Raw genomic sequence first — 16,078 nt, forward strand, 5'->3', positions numbered from 1 at the left:
TTATATGTAAAGGATGTGTACACTTGTGAAGAAATCCATGACCTGGAGCACAGAAAGCAAATTGAAACTAGGAGAGGGAAACAACAGTGACCTTAAGTGTGGCTGTCCGCTAAAGACCTCCAAGCCAGACTGATGATCTGGACGGCGCCTTCCTAGAGCAGATTACCAAACATTCAAAAAGGAGAGGCAGAGTAGTCACGAGTGACTTCGACTTCCCCAATATCTGTTGGAACTCAAACTCTGCCAAGAATGTAGCGTCCAACAAATTGCTCCATTGGCTTCAAGTTACAAGAAAGGAGATTCCAGCCAAACATCAGGACAAACTATCTGACAGCAAGAGCTGTTCAACAGTGGAACGGACCCCATTTGGGAGGTTGTGGACTCTGCTTCCTTGGAGGTTTTTAAGCAGAGGTTGGATGGCCATCTGTCATAGATGCTTTAGCTGAGATTCCTGCATTTTAAGGGGTTGGACTAAATGACCCTTCAGGTCCCTTCCAACTCTATGATTCTATTATTCTTGGAGGACAAGGCTGCCAGTGGCTGCTAACCACAGTGACTATATTTCACCTCCACTGTTGGAAGCAATATACTGGGGAGCACAAGTGGAAAAAGTGGTGTTGTGTTCAGCTTCTGTCTGCAGGCTACCTATGGGTATCTGGCTGGCCACTGTGAGAACAGAGTTTGGGCCTGATCCAGCAGGACTCCTATGTTCTTACGTTCAAGTGGAGTATGATGCAGCAAGCTTGGCAGGACACACTTCTGACTTATTGCCAAAACTGGCTTGTGGGGTTTGTTGAGAAGTCCTTGAACCCTCTGTTCAAGACAATGTGTAACAAGAAGAGATGAATCTGGCAGAAAACAAACCTTTGGTAAGGAACAAAGGTGGTAAATTCCATGGGGGCAGGGAGCTGATAGCAAGGTCAGTCACCACACCACAACAAATAAATCAACTTTGGGACACAAGACAGCTGGAACTGTTCCTAGCACCCAGTATGGGTCTGGGTAAGGCATGTTTTTTCAGACCAAACGCAGCCCTTGAGCCTTGTAATGGGGCCCTGCTGGGTGCCTAACAAGCTCTATATGTAGTCCTAGACAGGCACCAAAACCAGGAGGGCTGTGGGCACTGATTCACATGTAATTAATAAATTCACAGCTGAGAGAACTGTTTTTGGTTGACATGTTCTTTCAGGCCTGCCCTGAATAAAAGGCAAATAGTGAAAGCAAAGCGAGAAGATAGAAGGGACCCTTCTCTTCACTATTACAAAGCTTCAAGCTATTTGGTATTTATCTTCCAAGCTCAAGTTTTCTCTCTATTCACATCACAAACCTTTGGAACTGACTGCCCCAGGATGGAACAGAGAGCAACAACATTATCCTAATAGTCTTCCTCTCCTTGTGGCTGGTAGAAAAGTAAATCAATAACACGCCAGCAGTGGATTTTGAGTACCTTATTCCCCACCCCACATTATTTCATATCAACCAGAGATCATTTAAATAAACAAACAAATGAACAAACAAACAACTTTCGTAAATAAGTCCCATTGCATTTATGGAAACTTCAAGATGAGGGCAGAGAATGTTTCTCTGAATTGATTTGATTTTAAATTGATTTGGCCAGGGCTCATTTATTTAAAAATACAACCCCCCTCTGTTTACAATCCAGAGCAATTTTAATTTGTTAACCCTATTGTTTGCTCCAGGTAATTATTATTTTAAAAAAAGAAGACTATCTTATTCCCTATGCTGCTGTTAGTCTGGAATTAGTCTGAAAAAGAATTCCTTTTCGTGCAGAATGATTTCGTCTATTTGTGGGTGTGGGACTTCTAAAAAATCCCGTGATTGCAAAATATGCAGTTAGTCTTTTGTTTAAATATCCCCTTGCCTGCCATTCATCTTTATTTTGCCTCCCTCCTGCCTGCCCTGAAAAGCATCTAAGAGATAATAACTGGAAGAAAACTGAAGGTAACTTAAATCCCCTTAAAGGCCCAAGCAACCTGACTTTAGTGTACAGCTGTCTGCTCCCTTACTGTTGGATTGGTTTGTGTTAGGACCCAGGAGACAGCGTGGCTCTAAGAGGAAACCAGTAAACCCTGCCAAGAGACTTACATGGTCCCTTTCCCAAATATAGTAAAGTTCTGGGTCTGGAGGCAGATGGGTGACTAAGGGAAGACAGAGAAACCAGTGATAAATCTGCCCGCAAAAAAACCATTTGTGCTAAGCAGTGGATAATGCTTGATTTGACAAGGCCAAATGCCTGGAAAAGAGCTTTCTGAAGGCAACAGGAAGCAGGCCACTATTAGTTAAGAAAAGGTTTTTTAAACTATAGGGGGGAGGGGAGGGCTAAATTCATTAAACCTTTGCAGCATAGTATAAGTCTTATAACATTATGAATGGTGTAGCTGGAAATGTATTTTCCTCCTCTCTCTCATATTTCTAACTTGAAGTCACACACTGATGCTGATTGACCGTAGGCTCGGGACTAACAAAAGGAAGCATTTCTTCACATGCTAGGCCATTAACCTATGGAACTTACTGCCACGAGGTATTGTGGTGGCCACCAACTTGGGTTGCTGTTCTGAAAAAGCTTAGATAAATGGAATCCAGGTCTATCCATAATTATGAATTAGGGCTGCTACTCAGTTAAAGGCATACGCCACTCCAAGCACTTTTTTCTCAACAACCTGTGGGATTGGGAAAAGGCTCACCCTATTTTAAAAGATGCAGATATATATAACAGGCATCATCTTAGAAGAGGCTTTCTTCCTATGTATGAAAGAAGAGGAAATGCCTCTATTGTGATTTTCGTCACTTGCAGTTTCTGTAAGCACATTTGTTGCTGCTTGATTTTACTAGGAGCCCTTTCAGACAATTAAATTATCATTGATTACTCTCTAGAGACAATGAACTGATGGAATGTTTCACATAGCTAAACTGCCACTAGAATCTTCAGCTATAGAGGCAGGCAGCCTCCAAAGGCCAGACACTGAGGCATCCAGCTAGCAACTTTTAGGAAAAAAATGTGCTAAACAAGGTGGCCTTTGGAGTAATTGATTCCAGATCAAGGCCCTTCTTTTGCAAACCCCAGAACAGTTGCAAAGAAAGAAAAATAAAACCTGGCACTACGAAATTAGCAGTGCGATCCAGTATATTTCTTCTCAGATGTCACGGGGTTCAGTTGTACTTACTCCCAGGTTTGTAGGCCAAGGCAATTTAAACACTTGTGGCAATTTAACTCTCCTCTTCACGGCATGACAGGGAGAGGTAGCCTCGTTTATCTATTAAGGGTTGACACTGCCAATTTTAAATGAGTCAATGGATTACACTAAAGACTCGCACTGTGCATTGGTGTGAGATGTACACTCACAGATAGATTGAAGCAAACACTTTCCTCAGTATACAGTGACATTTGCAGTTACTGTGCATCAGACATGAAACATGTTAGATGCAGCTGTTTCCCCATCCCCCCCCCCACAGCTCACAGATCTGCTTCTGAAACAAAGAATGACACTGGGTTCACAACACACAGTGAAGAGTGGGGGCATTTGTCTGAATCTACAGCCTCTCCTTATCAAATAGTAAAGGTAAAGGACCCCTGGCCATTAGGTCCAATCGCGGACAACTCTGGGGTTGCGGCGCTCATCTCGCTTTACTGGCCAGCATGACTAAGCCGCTTCTGGCGAACCAGAGCAGCGCATGGAAACGCCGTTTACCTTCCCTCCAGAGCAGTACCTATTTATCTACTTGACTTTGACATGCTTTTGAACTGCTAGGTTGGCAGGAGCAGGGATCGAGTAACAGGAGCTCACCCCATCGCGGGGATTTGAACCGCCAACCTTCTGATCAGCAAGCCCTAGGCTCTGTGGTTTAACCCACAGCGCCACCCGCGTCTCTCCTTATCAAATACATATGTGCAAATTTCTCGCCTTCCTTCCAGTTCATATCTTTTTAGGTATTGCTTAAGGCTGTAATCCTATGTACACTTACTAAGCCCCAGTGAATTCAACAGGGGCTCCTCCTATTCTGAGTGAACCTGGATAGGATGAGACAGTGAGGATTTTCCTGCCAACTGAACTCTGCACACATTTTTGGTGGAATTTCAGTAGGCTTGTCTTGTGCTGGCATCAGAAAGCAGGAGTGTTAATCAGAGGCACTATTTGGGTCAGATTACAAGGGGCAGGTTTGGGAATCCCCAACTGCAGGACGGTCCCAAACGATTCTGTAGCAGCAATTGCTGCAACATCTTCCTTAAAATTTCAAAAAAGCATTTTACAACATAGGCATCCTACTCCTGAATAAAGTTCCAGAAAATACCTAGAGGCCGGCCACATACTTAGGTCAAAGAAAAAGTGAGCCTTGTGCCTTGAACACAGGGTATTCAGGAATTAACCAGTGAAGATTTCCCACCGCTACCCTCAGCAGCATGGAAAAAAGCATGATCACTGTTTATCCCTTGCAAACAAAGATGATGCAGAGGGCAGTAAACAAACTGGCAACTCTCCCCCCCACTCGTCTCCTTCTCTCCACCCCCATCCTGAAATGGAAACCAAGACCTGCCAGCAAATGGGTACAGTGAGTCAGGCCTGGTGTACTTATGATTTCCAGCCAAGATAATGTATCTGAAGCATCCCTGCCAGAGCTGGCTTACCTGGCATGTAGGGAGAAAGCAGCACTGGCAACCATATTTGGCTAATTGTTCTGAGTCTTCAATTCATGCTAATGCACACTGTGTACTTTTGCTTCTGGCCTGACCAGCACTCTTTGTGATCAAAGAATGACTGTGATCAGAAGGCATTCTAGCAGCCTCTGTAGCCTCCTCCTGGGGCATCTTTGATGCCTGCTCAGTTTGTAAGGACTGCTAGCAAAGGGGTGCTTGCTGGAAGCACTACAAGAGCCTAGGCCAGCCTTCTCTTTGTGTTCAGCCTTCTTCTTCCTGGGTGATCACTCATAGCCAAGTAAGATTGTCTTCCATGAACACGGTCTTAACAGTGAGTCCTTAAGTGACTGTGGAGGCCAATTCTGGATGCACACGTCCTTCCACAGTGGGGACATAGGTTTCCAGGCGGAAGTTGATCACGGTGAGGGTTTGCCAAATGTGCCTTCCTCTTAGCTCATTTCTCTCTTTCATCCTGAGTTCGAGCTTCTTCAAAGTCCACGACACCTTCCGTAAAGGCTGTTCTTCAGCTGGAGCGCTCACAGATCAGTGTTTCCCAGGTGTCAGTGTTTATACTAGATTTTTTTTTTACATTTGCCTTGAGAGAGTCTTTAAACCTCCTTTGTTGACCACCAGGAATTATTTTTTTCCATTTTTAAGTTTGGAATAGAGTAGTTGTTTTGGAAGACGATAATCAGACATCCAAACAACATGACCAGTCCAACAAAGTTGATGTTGAAGAATCATTGCTTCAACACTGGTGATCTTTGCTTCTTCCAGTACACATAATGTGTATGCAAAGATTTAGAATCTATACCAGTGGAGGCTGGCCCCCTAGGACAAATGGGGCACTGCCCTACCAACCTCCGTCTATCCTCAGCCAGACCCTGCCTGTCTGCCTTCTTACTTAACAAGCAGTCCAAGGGGTGACACAGCCTATCAGCTTCCTCTTCCTTAGTCGCAGCAGTGCGCTGGTAGAATTCAGAATGGAAGATGGGGAGAAAACTGAAACTGATGGATTCTGCTTCTCATTGGCTGTGACTCTACTTTCTGTTTGGGCTTCCTGCCTTCCACTCAACCAGTCCCAATGGGCACCACCCATGAAGAAAGTTGGGGTTTCCTCCCTGCCCCAGGTAAGAGCTCATGGGCTTCTTACAGCTGTGCAACAGGAAAATATTCAGCAATTGTTTTTCTTAGGAAGGTAATGCCCTGATAGGTAAGCATTTCCCCCTTTACATGCTGTCTCTTAATATTGTTTTATAGGTACAGAATACCTAACTACTTTCTGCCTGTTAGAAGAAGGGTCATCTAGCAGCCTGCTTGCATAGGACTTACAACCTTTGCATTGGCTTCTGCTGTTGTCCCTTTAATTACTAGGCTGGCCCTTCCATGAGGCAACATGCTGTAGCTGCCTCAGGTGGCAAATTTCAAGGGGTGGAAAGTGGTTAGAAACGTGTGCCCTGTGTTCTGCTCTGCAGCCCCTAAGCTGGCTTGCTGTCCAAGGGTGCGGTAGAGGACTTCGTTCAATCACCAATTGTGGAGTAAGATTCAACTACCAGTCTAATCAGATTTTGTGCACGGCATGGGAAATGCACCATCTTGCCCATTACCTCAGGCAGCAAAATGGCTTGGGCCACTCCTGAGCTGCAGGTAGTCATGTTGAATCCCCCTGCGGATGATTTCTGCAGATCAACCATCTGTTCTTCCTTGCAAGCTAAGGTTGGTTTTCAACAGCAAGAGACAAGAACAGGCCAGACTTTATTTTCTGGCCAGCTGGCAGCCCCACAACAGATAGGTACATGGTGAGAAGCCAGTATTTGTAAGTTGCGTTCAGTTTACTTTTTGTAAAATAAAAAAAAGTGAGCAACTTCAATTAGAAAAAATAAGAATAATAGAGTGGTTTGAATTCCCACTCATTCACGAAGCTCACTGAATGATCTTACACCAGTCACAGTCTCTCAGGCTAACCTACCTCATAGGGTTGTTGTGAAGATAAAATGGGGAGGAAGAGAACCATGTATGCCACCTTAAGCTCCTTGAAGGAAAGGTGAGGTAAAAATGTAATATTAAAATAAGCAACACAAAGAAAATGAAAACTTTCCTCTCTGTCTCAAGATACAATTTCAACCAAGGATGGGTCATTCTTTGCCCTCCAAGTGTTGTTGGGAACCAACTCCTATCAGCCCCCCAGCCAGCATTGCCAATGGCCAGGGATGATGGGGACTGTAGTCCCACAACAGAAGAGTCACACATTCTGTATCCCTGCATTAAATGAGTCTATATAGGAGGCTGCTAATCATACCATTGGTTCATCTAGCCCAGAATTCTCAACACTGACTGACAGTGGCTCTGTATGGTTTCAGGCAGGAGTCTCAATCAGTCCTACCTGGAGATTCAACCTGGGACCATCTGCATGCAAAGCAGGTGCTGTACCACTGAGCTACAGCACTCGAATTTAGAAAAGGGGACAGTGAGAACTGTAGTTTGCAGCGTTGCTTAGCGCCAAATGGTCCTGTGCCAACAGAAACCAGGATCTGATGCTTACTTGTAACACATCTAAAAGGCTAAGATAAACTTTAACCAAACCCCTTGTTATCTCCCTGCTGCCTTCAGCAGACTAGAGGCAGATCTCTGCTTTCAGCACCCCAAGCCCTTATCAAAAGCTGCCTTTCCATTTCCTTCCCCAGTGACTAGCCAGGCCACAGTTACCTTCTTATGCCAGTCTGTTCTTGTTTGAATGCAATTAGTTCTGCTGGCTTTATTATCATGACCAGCCAGAGTTTGCAAGGGGGCAGGGAGGAAACACTGAGGAGAAGGCACAAGTATTTAAAGAGATTGTGCCAAGCACTTGTGTCTTTTACAACTATACAACAACCTGAAATCCTAACAGGTACTATTTTACGTAACGGTGATGGGTTGAGTGTCCCCAGGGCTTTTTTTCCAGCCAGAACTCACTGGAACTCAGTTCTGACACACCCCAGGTGGGTGCCATTGCCCTTCTAAGAGAACAAGGGAGGTGTTTCTGGTGAGTTCCGGCACCTCTTTTTCTAGAAAAATAGCACTGAGTGTCCCCATCCTTGTGCAGCTGTTTCAAGGCACAGGGATGTGCGTGTGTGTTTCTAAGTGCAATCCTAGCTTGAGTGCATTTTAATTAAATAAAAGGGTTTTAAGGAAATTGCTAAATGTTATTCTTCAAAAGCTGTTTATTCTCCTTAATTTCTGCTGGTAGCTTTGAAACTTCTTGATTCTGTACCCTAACTAGCATGAGTTCATAACAAGAGCAGATACAGTGGTACCTCGGGTTACATATGCTTCAGGTTACAGACTCCGCTAACCCAGAAGTAGTACCTCGGGTTAAGAACTTTGCTTCAGGATGAGAACAGAAATTGTGCTCCGGCGGCACGGCAGCAGCAGGAAGCCCCACTAGCTAAAGTGGTGCTTCAGGGTAAGAACAGTTTCAGGTTAAGAACGGACCTCCGGAATGAATTAAGTACTTAACCTGAGGTACCACTGTAATCAGAAGCAAGTCATGCTTGATGGCAAAGGTCAGGCAGGTAGGGTGTGGCTTGGCCAAAATAGCTCAGTCAGTAAGAGCATGAGGCTCTTAATCTCAGGGCTGTGAGTTCCAGCGCCACATTGGGTGAAAGATTCCTGCATTGCACAGGGGTTGAATTAGAGGCCCCCAGTGGCCCCTTCCAACTCTACAATTCTATGATTCTATGAAATGGTGGCATAGACTATAGGGAAAGCCCTACTAAACAGTGGTGCGCAGTCATTGGGCAAGAGGGACTTAATGTTTCCCTGGTCCCTCCTTCCCAAAGCTTCTGCCCGGCTTAGGGAAGGCGGCGCAATGCTCAAGGGAACGACGTCATCCTCCCTCCCCCACCAAAAAAAAACTCCTTTGCAAGCTGGTGCCTCTGGCCCTAACTGTTCCCCTATGAAAAATGTCACCGCACGCCACCAATACATACTGATAAATATAAATATCACACGGGTGAAGATATAGAGACATTCATTCCGAAATGTCACTTAAAGCACACACGCACCCCGCCGCCTCCATCCTGTGTTTGTAAATTGAATGAAAAATGCACATTGTTGAAAATGTGTGTTCTGAGTATAAAACGACTGTTCTGTTTCACTTTTTATACCGCATAAATGATGTTCACAAAATTTTCATGATCTGTGTTAATACGCTTCATCAGAAGTAAGCCCTACCATTCAGAGGAAGTTTACTTCCTGGTAAATCAAATGCTGCTAATAAAGATGGCTAACTTCCTTCCTTCCTTTTTCTTTTCTTTTCTTTTCTTTTTTTTTAAGGGCCCTGCCCTTTAATGACAGCCTGACATGCAGAAATGTAACAGGTGAGACATTTCCCGGCCATTGAGATGAAGTGGTGGAAGATGGTCCACGGGTTTAATTGCTGCATCTTGGGCTAGTCTTAGAGCATGGGTAGGCAAACTAAGGCCCGGGGGCCGGATCCGGCCCAATTGCCTTCTAAATCTGGCCCGCAGATGGTCCAGGAATCAGCGTGTTTTTACATGAGTAGAATGTGTCCTTTCATTTAAAATGCATCTCTGGGTCATTTGTGGGGCATAGGAATTCATTCTTTTTTTCTTCTTCAAAATATAGTCCGCCCCGCCCCCCACAAGGTCTGAGGGACAGTGGACCAGCCCCCTGCTGAAAAACTTTGCTGATCCCTGTCTTAGAGGCACCCAGGGTCTGGCAACTTCAGACATAGCCTGTTCCCTTTTTGGCATGTTAATTTTGACAAACCTGAGCTCTTCCCATTCATTTTTGATGTCCCAGCTGGCACAAGAACAAATGGGCAGGCCTTGCCTGTCATCAGCAGTCCTCTGTCTTCGATCTTCAAGAAGCACCAAGAGATATTTGAGAGTGCTGGGGAAATGCTTTAAAATGTTTGAAAAGTCTTAAAAGGATGCCTGCATGAAGACAGCCAACTATACCCCAGAAATACTCACATGTGACTGTCTCATCTCTGAATCCATTCCACAGCAGGTTGCCTCTAAGGAATGACCAGTGGAACATGAAAAAGAGGCTCTCTCTTTTTTCATCTAAACTGGTTAACAGCCAAGCAGCTTCTGTTATCACCTAAGGATGCAAATTCTACCATGGAGCGTATCCCTGGGCAACTGTTCCCATGGAAACCTGGTCTCACATCACAAAACCAGTTCAAAGGTCCAGACAATAGGTCTCCCGAGGAAACTATGGTTGGTATCTGCTGCTGACTACTCAAGTGTAAATTGACAACAACTGTGCTTGCTTTCATGAGGCTCCTCTGGATCAGCCTGAGAGTGGATTATTATAGCTGTACACTTGTGTAAACGAGAGACTGTTGAACTTGAGATGCTTATCTCAGTGCTCCCAGCTAAGAGGTCCAGCTGTGTAACTTGATGCCTGCTCAGCCAGCCAGCCAAATAAAGGTCACCAGCGAAACTAACACCTCTTCTCCTGTTCTAATCATATATTGAGCAGTCTTGGTTGCAGGCAAACCAACCAAGTGTCAAGTTGCATCTAAGTTACTAATAAATGTAATGTAACATACTACTTTAGCGCACCACAGTTAGGCTTGGGGAAGAAATTAGTTTGGTTTACAATTTAATATGAGCCTACATCCAAATCCAGGGTACACCTGCATTAGCTCAACCAGACATCTTCACTGCCCCTGCTACAACAAAGCATGTCTCTCCCATTTCGGTCTCTACAGCCACAGCAGGCGCCGTAACTCTCCAACGGTTCGACTTCAGCCCCGAAGTTGCGCTCTTCCACTGTCTCAAGAGACAGGTGGATGCCAATCAACATTTAAACTGAAAAAACTATCCTTCCAAAATCACATTTCTGGGCCTTTCTGCATGCAGTAAGTAAACAGTTGTATGATGTAATGTTTTTCAAAAATAATTTTTAGCTGCTTGTATGCACCTTTGGCCATATGTTGCTGATATTGGAGACGGTGTGTGTGTGTTTCCTTCCCACACTAATGGTGGATTGTGCCTGAATTGAGAAAAGTTGTGTGGCTGTTGTCACATCCCTTAGGTACTGTACCTTTCTTGTTCCTCCAGCCAGCAAAGGTTTGTGTTATGAATATGCACATTTGGGTTAGCATTTTCAGAGCTTTTTTCTATTTCATTTTTCATTTAATGCCTGCTGTTCAAGAATTCTAATCTTGCGGGAGTTTAGGATATCAGAAGGGAAATTAAAGTATGCGCCTGCCTGACCTATGGCAAACCTGGTTATTTGTAATGTAATTTTGCCTGCAGTTAACAACAGCTATCATGAGCAGTACTTTGACCTAATACCATCATCTCTGTCTGCTACATCTCTCCTCTGGAATGAGCTTGCAAAATGACAGCCCACATGAGTGAGAGGGAGGTTGCAAGAAACAGACGCTCCCAAAACACACCCTCCAATCCTCAGCCCCTATACACAAAAAGCAGGACAATGTTTGTATACATGTCACACAAATGAAAAATAGTGAGGATCCATTCCAACAAAGGTCAGTAGAAAATAAAGCAGGGGTGCTTTTTTTAGTACATTGTACTGGAACAGAAGCTGAATAATGATGACATAGTCTGGTAGCATGCCATTATTATTATTTTTAAAAAGACCCCAGCAACTATACTGTTATGTATTGAAGTTCTCACCCTGGGCCAGCAGGGGGATACTGTAGATAGTTTTCACTCAGGTCCACATCAGTTATTTTAGGCGGGAAACCCTGGGTTGTTGTTGCTACAATGTTGACAGCCGGCTGCCTATAAAAGCAGGCCGGCTGAGCTGTTTGCTGTTCAGTTCTGTCCAGCTTACAAGTAAAGAGCTGCTCTGGAGACATCGCTGTGTCGTCTGCTATGTTCGCCCACAACTTAACATATACCATTACAAATTTCAATTTTGTGATACCACAAAAATGTGTACAAAAATGGTTGCATTGGGGGAAGTGTGCATTAAAACTTCACGTATTACTGAAAATACCCAAAAATGTTTTTATTAGGATGAATTAGCATTAAGATGAAGACAAATTTTGGAGAGGACTCCTTGTTAAAAACTTGCAAACTGATGAAGAAATGTGAAGAACTGGACTGCGGGGGGGGGGGGGGAGAGAATCAAGGAATGGAGAGAACTCAAAATCAAAATTTCCAAGCTACAGCATGACGCAGTCTTCAAAAATTGCTAGTGACAAAACTTCTTAAAAAGTACTGTGCTTATGAGGTCTGGAATAGTTGGTTTGGTTTAAAAAAAAAAAACCACATTGAAAGTGCCATGAACACCACCTAGAACATGTATGTATTGTAAATGGCTCAGAAACTGTGGTTGGTCCAGACTTTAAACTGGAGGACTGAGCATTTTTACCACATTACATCTGTACTTTGCCAGCTGCCGGACTCCCAGTCTGATCCTAGGCCAAATTTAAAGAGATGGCTTGGAACCAGGGTATCTAAAATAACACCTTCTCACTGGCAGGGCCTATCCCGAGTCACAATGCAGCTATAGAGCTCAGAGGTCAACCGTCAACATTTCTCGGATGAAAATAGGTGCATAACCCATACATCTTACTGGCTTACTGGCTTGCCCCAGCCACTCTGGGCAGCTTCCGACATACATAAAACACAATAAAACATTTTTTTAAAAAATTAAAAACCCAACCCTTCCCTATACAGGATTGCCTTCAGACACCTTGGGGATCAGATAACTCCATACCCTCCAACATTTCTCCAATGAAAATAGGGACATCCTAAGGGAAAGTGGGACATTATGGGATCAAATCAGAAACCAGGACGGCTTCTCTAAATCAGGAATGTCCCTGGAAAATAGGGACAGTTTGGAGGGTCAATGTGATTTACTCATAGCTGCAGGAGAAAAGATGCCCCTTGTTCATCACCATCACACACCTGATAAAGTCCTTTGACCCTGTCAGCTGAAAAGGACTCTTCACAACGCTCGGCAGTTTAGGATGCCCACCTAAGCTCCACAAGATTATTGTGTCCTTCCATGGGAACATGCATGGCATCATCCAGTCTGATGGTTCATCCTCAGGTGCCTTCCCTATAAAGAGCAATGTGAAACAGGGCTGTGTTCTCGTCCCAATTCTCTTTAGCATATTCTTGCCCCTGTTGGTCTCCTGTGCCTTCACCTCAACTGAAGACGGTGTGGATTTCCATTCAAGGGGCAACTGGGGTCTTATTCTGTTCAACCTGGGATGTCTCCATGCTAAGATAAAAGTGTGTCAGGTTCTTATCACAAGGCAGGACAGAGTCTCAAACAAATATGTGCTCTTCCAAGTCCACATTCCCAACATGTTCCCACTTCTGTCTCAGCAAGGTCTATGCTGGCTTGATCGTGTACACAGAATGGAAGATGGCAGAATCCCCAAGGACGTGCTTTGTGGAGAGCTGACATTAGACACCAGGCCCATTGGCAGACTAACTCTACATTATAAAGTTGTCTGCAACATGACATGAAGCCTGGTAACATTAAACATCCCCCCCTCTCCACTGTGTAGGAGTCACTTGCAGAAGACTGCTGTGCCAGGAGACAGACAGTCAGGCCCTGTATCCACAGCAGTGATCAGAAGAGAAATGACCACTAGGTGGAGCACAGAGAGAAGAAAAGCCATGGTGCATCTGTAACAGCAAAACTGGATGCTTTCATCTGTCCCAGCTGCAATAAAATGTGTCTCTCCCATACTGGTCTCTACAGCCACAGCAGGTGCTGTAATTCTCCAACCACCTCAGATGGCACACCATTCCATTGCCTCTTGAGACAGACAGATGCAAACACCTTGCCCAAACCTAAGGATGCTCTTCAGAAGTGCTGTTGCAAGTGGCCCCTGCCAAATGAAGTAAGGTAGGTAACATGTAGGGCATGTAGGGTGTGGAACCTTTTCCAACCCAAGAGACAGCTGCCCTTGTGGGCAGCCATCTGGGAGCCACATACAAATGATGGACATAGCCAGAAGCAGAAATACGCAGTATAATGGATGTGACTCTTTCCTTTGTACAGTAGGCTAAATTCAAGCCATGCAAAAGCCAGATCTTTCTACATACTTGCACCCACACAGAATAACAGAGTTGTAGAATTGCAGAGTTGGAAAGGATCCCAAGAGTCATCTGGTCCATCATTTATTTTGTTATCACCATGTTGGGCATTGCTTTCCTTTTGGGTGAAGACAGAGGCAAAGTAGGTGTTGAGTAGTTCCACCCAATAGCATTTCTCCATCTTCTACACACAGAGGACTTACTACTTGATTGTTCTTCCTCTTGCTTTGAACACAGCCAAAGACACCTTTTATTACTGTATTATTATCAACCACTCTTGCAAGCCTGAGCTCATTCTGAATTTTTGCCTGCCTGACCTTCTCCCTGCAACTGCTGGCTACTTGTGTATACTTCTCCTTTGTGATTTCCCCTTTCTTCCATTTAATATATACACCCTTCTTATATTTCAGCTCATTTGTAAGCTCCTTATGCAGCCAAACTGGTTTCTTTAGAGACCTCTTACTTTTCTTTCTTTCACAAGCATTTAGCAATACAAATGTTAAAAATAACAGTTAATGAGAAAATAAACAGTTATGCAAGCATATTAATAACAATAAAACAAGATATTGGATGTTCATTTGCATGCTAACTCTCACAACCAGTTATTGTTAGGGGTGTCTGGTAAGGAGTATCCCAGACACTGAGATTTCATGTTCCAAACCTGAGACCTAGGAGCGGCTACTGGTGATGTCACAGAGGCAGGCCCTGGTGATGTAATGGAGACGGTCACTGGAGACAGAGGTTAATTGGGAGAGGGGAAAGGAGAAGTGCAGGGGGGACCCCCTCCCCACCAATTATCTATGTTATAATTTGCAGCTATAGCTATAGCTCTTTTCCTCAAATTAACTGCAAGGACTGGTTTGCATGTAATGCCTATCTCTGGCTTGTCCTTTACTGCTTCATTAAATACAGAAGTTGGGGAGGACCAAAGCATTGCCTTTTGAGCTGTGTTTACCAGCATGCAGCTCATTCACATTTCAAGCCCAGTTTAAAATAAACCATGGTTTAATGTGACACCATTATTGGCTTCTGATTTTAGTCTGGAGTTTAGCCAAAGTGTGAGTCTTCTTCCTGTCTAATGCAGAACTCATTTCCCAGCAGATTTTAATGCATCTAAATTGTTTCCCATAAAGTGTGCTGTGCTCAACCCTGCATGCGCACACACACATAGTTTAAATATACACCAGTTCTGTGTGAGAGAAAGTGACAACCCCATCAAGGTCACCCACCTGTGTAGGGACTTCATTTTGCTTTTCAAACTACTTTCCTTGGAAGATTTATAGCCAAACGCTGTAAGCAAGGGGTGGACAACCTTTTAATCTCTCAGAGCCCACATTACCTTGTGGGGTGATATATCAGCTGCATACTGGCGTTCTGTGGGGCTGAAGACAGCATTGGGCAGGGTGAAATCCAGGAGGGGGGGCACCTCTCTTCTCTCACTCTTCCTGACGCCTGTCTCTTTCTGACAACCCTTTCTCTTCCTCTCTCAGTCCCTCCTTGCCCAACATTCTGCTGGGAGAAGGAAAGATTGTTTTTGCAAAAGTCTGACACGATTCCTTTCAAAGAGCTTTTGGCATGAGATCCACCCCCGCTCTAATCACTATACTACACCACAGTCTTCCACTATTTTTTGTTTCCCCCCCTCTTCTCACTGCCCTTCAGCACAGCAGACTTTATCTAGGACACAACTTTAATCTGCTCAAATCCCTCACAGTTAACTAGTTTTATAGCACTCTCATCTTCTAGCTTTTCTGATTTTACCACCTTTCTCCAGTGCCAGACTAGTCTAGTTTGCAGGGTTGGCTCAATACATTTCACCCCTGTAGGCAAAATTCCCCCACCCATGCCCCTGCCCCAATGATACCCACAAATCTGAGCCTCTGCCCTTGTTGGCATACACCCAAGGAAACCGGGGCAATTGGCAGGCCCCCAGCTGACTCCAGCCCACCGGCTGGTGTGCCGGGCAAACTCCGGCCCTTGGTGCAGCATGAATCTGTGCCCAGGCTTCAGAAGACTGAGCACACAATTCAGCAGAATAAACACTGCACAAACAGAAGTGGCAGAAGAGGCTGTGTGAGCATTTACAAGCAGGTTTATTCAGGGTAGATCAGGACAAAAGGAAAACATGTCTGATCTCTTTCGTGTCCAAAGCAAAACAGAAAGCTATACAGTGGTACCTCTGTACTTAATTCGTTCCGGATGTCCGTTCTGTTATGTACTGAAGTTCTCACCCTGGGCCAGCAGGGGGATACTGTAGATAGTTTTCACTCAGGTCAACATATGCAAATAAGGGACTGAAAGTGACATTCAGTGATTGGATAGTTACAGAAAGTGGTTACTGTTGCGTTCTAGCGGAGCTCTATATAAGCAGGCTGGCTGA

At 44.5% G+C, this 16,078-nt stretch overlaps 1 protein-coding gene across 1 annotated transcript in view; it reads right to left on the reverse strand.

Moving 5' to 3' along the window:
• Nucleotides 1–9,770, reverse strand: part of XKRX (XK related X-linked) — a 40,388-nt gene extending 30,618 nt beyond the window's left edge. Inside the window, exon 1 of the mRNA XM_083596025.1 lies at nucleotides 9,631–9,770. The gene's annotated coding sequence lies outside the window, so the exon portion shown is untranslated. The remainder of the gene's footprint in view (nucleotides 1–9,630) is intronic.
• Nucleotides 9,771–16,078: the final 6,308 nt, after the last annotated feature.

The sequence above is a fragment of the Podarcis filfolensis genome (genome assembly GCF_964270895.1).
Source record: "Podarcis filfolensis genome assembly, chromosome: Z".
NCBI classification, from domain to species: domain Eukaryota; kingdom Metazoa; phylum Chordata; class Lepidosauria; order Squamata; family Lacertidae; genus Podarcis; species Podarcis filfolensis.